The sequence below is a fragment of the Rhagoletis zephyria genome, unplaced genomic scaffold (genome assembly GCF_001687245.7).
Source record: "Rhagoletis zephyria isolate East Lansing unplaced genomic scaffold, Rhagoletis_zephyria_1.1 Rzeph_scaffold_05061, whole genome shotgun sequence".
Taxonomy (NCBI): Eukaryota; Metazoa; Arthropoda; class Insecta; order Diptera; family Tephritidae; genus Rhagoletis; species Rhagoletis zephyria.
Genome location: NW_016162144.1, coordinates 11,211 through 18,597, shown reverse-complemented (window position 1 = coordinate 18,597; position 7,387 = coordinate 11,211). Strand labels below are relative to the sequence as shown.

General features: G+C 34.8%; 1 pseudogene; it reads right to left on the bottom strand.

Annotated features, from left to right (window-relative positions):
- Positions 1–1,421: 1,421 nt before the first annotated feature.
- Positions 1,422–7,387, bottom strand: part of LOC108371550 (diphthine methyl ester synthase pseudogene) — a 15,362-nt pseudogene continuing 9,396 nt past the window's right edge.

Genomic DNA, 7,387 nt, shown 5'->3' with positions numbered 1-7,387 from the left:
AATACAATTGATGATTAATATACTATGATACAGAATCCATCGTGATCCGACTTTTCACAAAAAATCGGGCTACGATGAATTCTGTGATAGTCCCGATTAATAAAAATTAAATAATGTAGGCAAGAATGAATATTTCAAGTGGTTATCATGATCGGCGGAACGTTGCGGTGTCCCGTACTGTTGATGTATCAACGTAACTGACATAAGTTCGGATTCGGTCAAAATTATGTGTGGTTACGGAGTTCAAGAGCATTCGGTAGCAACGGCCAGCGAACGTATGTATTTGGACAAGCGGATGCATTGAAATTGTGCGTTGGATTAACACAATTATTCATCATATATTTCGCTGAAACACTGCGCCAAATTGATTTGCGAAATCTAGATGGCTGAATGAGTTTTTTATATAAGCAAAATTTAAAATGAATTTAATATTCTTGGCAACGAGTAGTCATTTTTACCTCTCTCTGACAAGCTGTATTAAATTATAATTATAAACAGCAATTCAGTATAAAATACTGCACTTTCCCTAAAAAAAAATCAGATTATTAAAAGTTACTTATCATGAAGTTGTTTATCATGTGATATATAATTTGTCCAACTTTTTATTTGCTCGTAAAAATAAACATTCTACAAAGAAAATTGCGTTATCGTTTTTTTCAAACTCTTCTAGTTTAGTAGAGAATCGCTATGTTGTAATGAGCTGAACTGAATGCGCTTCAATGATTTTATGATGAATTCGTTGTGCAATGTAATATATAGATGATGCTTGGGTAAAACCTCGTAAAGCATTACTGCTTTATTCAAAGCTAGAAAAGTCGTAGAAAACCGTCAAATTTTTCGCTGTCAAAATTTCGCTTTAGAAAATGTATACCTCGCTTAGAGTCATTTTTGAGTTGAGTAGTTATTTATTTATTATTATTTATTTTATTCTCCTTTTATGAATTACAATACACTGAGAAGTTATAAAACTTTTTCGAAGGGTTGAACTATGCTTATAACGAGTTTAGACTTACATACATTAATTAATTTAAACAAATGCACAAGATTTTTCACCCTATAGTACGACATACATATGTATGTAGCTATAAAAACAACTAAGTGAAATACCATTTAACAGCAATCAATTTTTGACTTTCTTAGATTTAATTAAAATAAAGAGGATCTGCTTTTGATTGTTGTTGCGTAAGAACTGCTTTAGTAAGGAAAGTTTTGTATTCTTTCATGCAATCACAGTGGAATAACTTTTAGTGTACCCATATGCGATGTCAAAAATTTGTCTATGTTACCTGGAGATGTTTTCAGGGATTGTAGTCATCTAATTGTAATGTTGCGTATTATTGCAAGAATTCCACTTCAAGTCGATGCATTTTTTAGCTGGAATGCAAGGGACCGCCGAGATCGGTTTCGACAATCGACATCAATTACTGCAGAGCTTCAGCTACTGTGGTAAAACGAGGTCGCTGATATTCCTTCCGCATACGCATGAGGGACTCTGGTGTTGGTTCTTGGTCCAGCAAGCATAGCGTGTGCATATTATGCAGCCTATTCAATTCAATTTTGTCATAAAACCTATCTGGTTTCCATGTGTCATCCCAGTATGGTATCGACACAGTTTCGCCAAATTTATAAAGCTGTAGACCACAACACCCAATAGCATTCATAACGGACGGTCGCCCTAAGAAGAAAAACGTGTTACATAGTCGTTAGTGGTATAGAACAAGCGAGAAATACTTACTTCATTGAATTTTTGAAATCTGTCTCGGCCTCGCTGTCCACCTATTGTCCACCGTCACCGTTGCCAATTGCTTACGTTGCAACAATACTTCAAGAAGATCTTAGTGATGTAAATAGCGTACAGTTTCCACATACATACATTGGCCCACTGATGGTTCGTAGCAAATATAGCAGTACTACAGAAAATAAATAATTGGAAAAAAGTAAGCACTTACAATTTTTGAGACGCGACCATGCTCTGTTGCAATAAATGAATAGTAACAAACAGTTTGCGTGAGTTCCCTTCCCGTTTTTAGTCAGAAATTCCTCATACTTAATGCCATTGCTTCCGACCCGCACAGCATAAATACCTCATGTTTATTTGCTAATCCACTATGCTTATATACATTAACATGTTGGCACTGATATACTGAAGTGTCAGCATGCGTGCCAATTCCAATTTTTTGGTCATTGGTGCCACTGCTAGGGATTCTATATGAGATTATGCTCGACTCGACGACAGTGACTTTTCCGCATTGAAAAACCGAGACGTGGGGTTGCTGCGCGATTGCAAAACACTTACATTATGAAAACCATATTTTATGAACACTGTTTTTTAGTTTTGATCCGATTTTAGTTATTACATTTCATAATATTAGTATTAATTATCACGCTCAATCACATCTCTTCTTTTGTTTTCTGTATTGTCACTTCGTTTGACAACAAACAAAATGGTGTCAAACAAATGTCAAAAACGCTAATTTTTTTCAACTTTTTTCATTCTTTTCCGATCGCGTGATCTTGTTATTTGGTTCATGCTACAAGACATGCAAATCAGTGTCAAGAAGAATAACTCCTTATTAAATTAATACAAAAACGAGTTTGAAGAAATAATGATAAAGAGTCAAAAAGAAATAAAAGGATTACTGGAAGCGGTCGAATCTCGTTACACTCAGCGTGTTGCAATGATGGAAAAATCACAAAAAATTTTTGAAAGGAAAATTCGTGAAATAAAAAATTTATATGCAATAGTTGAAGAAGTAAAAGAGAAAACTGAGTCAATTGGCAAAGACAGAGAAGGTGCACAGTGAAATTAAAAAAATAAGCAACAACACTAATGAAATACAAATGTCTTATGCAGATGCCATAAAAAACAATAACAAAAAAAAGCAATTCCAGAGTTAAAACAAGATGTGGCAATAATTGTGAAACCCAAATCAAAGCAGGCAGTTGAAAAAACAAAACAAGATCTAAACACCAAAGTGGACCCGAAAGACTTGAAATTTTCAAATATTGCTACAAGAAATAATGGTGTAATGGTAATACATAGTGAAAATACTTATGAACATGATAAAATTAAAGCGGCGATTGAAAACAATATTTGAAAAGAATATTAAATAAAAGTACCGGATTCGATCCGTCCAAGCTTTTTAGTAACAGACATGAATTTCAAATATGTATGAGCAGATTGTATTGATTGATTTAATAAAGAAACGAAATATAAATATAAGCCAAAACTCATTAAAAGTAGTAAAACAATTTGAAAGGAAAAGAGGCAATATAACGGTGCATAACGCAATTATTGAAGTTGATAAAGAAGACTTTACCAAGATTCTTGCCGCAGGGAGAACAAATATCGGCTGGGAACGATGTAAAGTGTTTGATGCTATCAATGTACTAATGTGCTAAAAATTTAAAGATTTTAACCATAAATATGTAGAATGTAAAACCGAGGAAGTTTGCCAAAAGTGCCACGGAAATCATAACGCGAAAATAAGTAAAGAAAATCCAAACAACAAATGTTTAAATTGCATAAAAGCGAACAAAAATCTGAATCTAGAATTAGATATAAACCACGATACTTATGACAAAAATTGTCTATGTTATGTTAATAAATTGCAGATAAGAAAACAGAGGCTCGGGTATAGCAATTAAATGATGATGAAGAAAAAAAGTTGAAAGTAAACAGTAAACAAAACAAAAAACCAGAAAATTATTTAAAGTGTATATACCTTAATACAAATAGGATCACAGCTAACAAGAATGAAGTGGAAATAATGATTGAAAAAGAAATGCCACATATTGTACTATGTGCCGAAACACATACAACGGAAGATGTTAGTGACTCAGAACTAAAAGTCGTTGGATACAACCATATAAGGTGTGATTCATAGAGCCGTCATACCGGTGGTGTTCTTATCTATATTCATAAACTGGTTGACTACAAACTAATCTATAATAGGAGTATAGATAATAATTTATGGTGTATTTTGATAAAAACAATGAAATCGACGGAATAAAAAAACAAACAAGTGATTTCTCATAAAAGGCTCAACACATGATTAAATAATACAAGGTTATGTAATTTGTGACAGCTCAAATTTGACACTCCTTTATCTAGATTTGTATTTTGGAAGTAGAAGAAAGGGAAAGAATGTGATCGCCTTTTGCGAAAACGGTAGTAGAAAGGTACTAAAAAAAGTACGCAAAGTATACAATTAGAAGTAAAATGTGTATTATTAATTCTATGTGAATTTGCAATATATTTGATGTTTTAATGAACATACTAAACAATACGTAAAAATATACATTTATAATTGTCATTTCCTGAAACAAATATAGAATATCGACCATTTAGCTATGAAAAAACGAAAAATGCAGATCAGTAGAACTTTTTAGGCCCATTTGAACCATGCCAAAATTATTCGGCGCAATCAAAAAATAAAGACGTTCTAGTAGGTTAAAGTTATATATTTTGATATCTTAAATATTAATATCGTATGAACTACACAACCGATTAAAAAACTGATGACGTCACCATAGTATATTGATATGCTTTTTTATATTTCGAAACCAAAACTACTAAAAAACGAACAAATGTTATTTTTTCGTGAAACAACCTTTTTTGAAAAAAACTGCGTAATTAATGGCAAAGAAATTTATTCTATTTAGAAAGTACCAGTTATTATCTTTAATTTTTATTCGATAATAAAAAATATAAACAAACAAAACAATTAAATGTCCTATATCTTCTTCTTCATTTTTTACCTGCTCCAAATAAATTTGGTATCGTTGAAATCAGCGTAAAAAGTTCTATCAATCGGCAGTTTTGGTTATTGGATTAGCAAACGAAGGTGATGCCAACGAATATTTATTATGAAGAATTTTTGGTTTTACTACTCATATAACTAGAAACTGTAGAGTCAGCAACATTGTGCACAAGTAAAGGAGCCGATTTTATGTGTGGGAGCGAGAAGACTGTTGTATTACAAAACCTTTCTATTATTGAATCATGGGCTCAACGCATGTATGTAGCAAGTGCCGGCAAAAAGCATAGTGCATGAAAATACGTGTACGAATTAGTGATGTGCTGAATTGTCGGTACCCAATACTTCCTTTTCGGTACCCAATAGCGATTCTTTACATTAAACCTTCGCCGTTATATATATTTCAAGAGTAGAAAAAAAATATTTAATTACTATTTTATATGATATAGTCTAAAAAACTTGTATTTATCGCAACAGTAAAACATTCTTTTATCTGTTTTAACCTTAGTAGATCCAAGGTTCAGGAAAAATGCTTTGACGGATGAAGAAGCCTTTTAGGCCTTCAAAGCAGAGACCCAGAGCAATAATTATTTCATGGTGGAGTTTTAAAAAAGTCATCAAAATTTTCTTAAGAATTATAAAAGTCTTTTGATAATGATTATGTGTGAGAAAATTTGTTTAAGTCTTCGATAACTATTATTTTAAGACTTATATAATAGAAGTATTTTCATAATAATTATGAGCGAGATAAATATTTTTAAGTCTTCAAAGACTTTTATTTTGAGACTTATATTATAAAAGTCTTGTCATAATAACTATCATTGAGATAAATATTTTTAAGTCTTCAAATACTTTTATATTGAGACTTATATTATAAAAGTCTTTTGATAATAATTATGAGTGCGAAAAAATTTTGCATATAGTCCCGAACGGAGACCAAATCAAGCCCCAACTGGTCCCAAACTACCTCCCACCTAGACCCGAACTGGTCCCCACCTAGCCCCAACTGTCCCCAACTAGCCCCAACTGTCCCCAACTAGTCCCGAAATGCTCTTGAACAAGTCCCGCCTTTTAAGACTTAAACAATTTTTTCGCGCTCATAATTATTATGAAAAGACTTTTATAGTATAAGTCTTAAAATAAAAGTCTTTGAAGACTTAAAAATATTTATCTCCTTGATAATTATTATGAAAGGATCCTTGAATAACAACACAGGCTGACAAAATAAGGCCGATCTCCTTACCCAGAAACCAGACTATACTTCCCCGAAGGTTTTCGGTGCGCTGAATTCAAATCTGTCCACAGAATTGCTCTATCACATCAGGATTTTGAGATATTCTAACCTATAAGTGCAAAAGTGCCGTTTTTGCCATTTTTGAAGTTGTGTATGCAAGCCAGAGTAATTTTTCTCAAAAAAATACAAAAAAGGTGTTAAAGCACAAGTCTTTCTCTTTGAAATGGCGTTGAGTTTGCTCAAATATATTTTTTCTTCGCTGAGATATTACAATTTTAAGTTTACGGACGTCGAGAGAGGACTTTACTCCTGAATTGCTTACTCAGTCCAAAGTAGCACTTGTAGGCAAGATTGATTTTGCGTTGGATTTCAATGCTGACGTTATTATCGGTGTTAATGCTGGTTCCCAAGTAAACGAAATTGTCTACTTTCTCGAAATTGTAACTGTCAACAGTGACGTGGGTGCCAAGGCGCGAATGTGCTGACTGTTTGTTTGTGTACAGGGGGTACTTCGTCTTGTCCTCGTTTACCACGATGATGTCGATGTCATCGGCATAAGCCAGCAATTGCACGCTCTTGTAGTAAATTGTTCCTGAGCGGTTCAGTTCTGCAGCTCTTATTATCTTCTCCAACATCAGATTAAAGAAGTCACATGAAAGGGAGTCGCCCTGTCTGAAACCCCGTTTTGTGGCGAACGGCTCGGAAAGGTCTTTCCNCCAAATTCAGATATAGTGGCGTATAGGCAACTCCTTTTAGTGCTGTCAAAAGCGGCTTTAAAGTCGACAAATAGGTGGTGAGTGTCGATCCTTTTCTCGCGGGTCTTTTCCAAGATTTGGCGTATTGTGAATACCTGGTCTATGGTGGATTTGCCAGGTCTAAAGCCACACTGATAAGGCCCAATCAGTTCATTGACGGTGGGCTTCAGTCTTTCACACAATACGCTCGATAAGACCTTGTAACCTATGCTTAGAAGGCTGATCCCGCGGTAGTTGGCGCGAATGGCGGGGTCACCTTTCTTGTGGATTGGGCAGAGCACACTTAAATTCCAGTCGTCGGGCATGCGTTCATCTGACCATATTCTGCACAAGAGTTGATGCATGCACCTTATCAACTCCTCGCCGCCGTACTTGAATAGCTCAGCTGGCAGGCTGTCAGCTCCAGCGGCTTTGTTGTTTTTCAGCCGCGTTATTGCTATACGTACCTCGTCATAGTCAAACGGTGGAACGTCGACTCCGTCATCATCGACTGCGGGCTCGTGTTCTTCTTCTCCCCAACTTTCCGCGCTGCTACCATTTAGTAGAGCGGAAAAGTGTTCCCTCCATAATTTAGGTACGCTCTTGACATCAGTTACTAGGTCGCCATTATTGTTCTTACAGGAGTGCGCCCCGGTCTT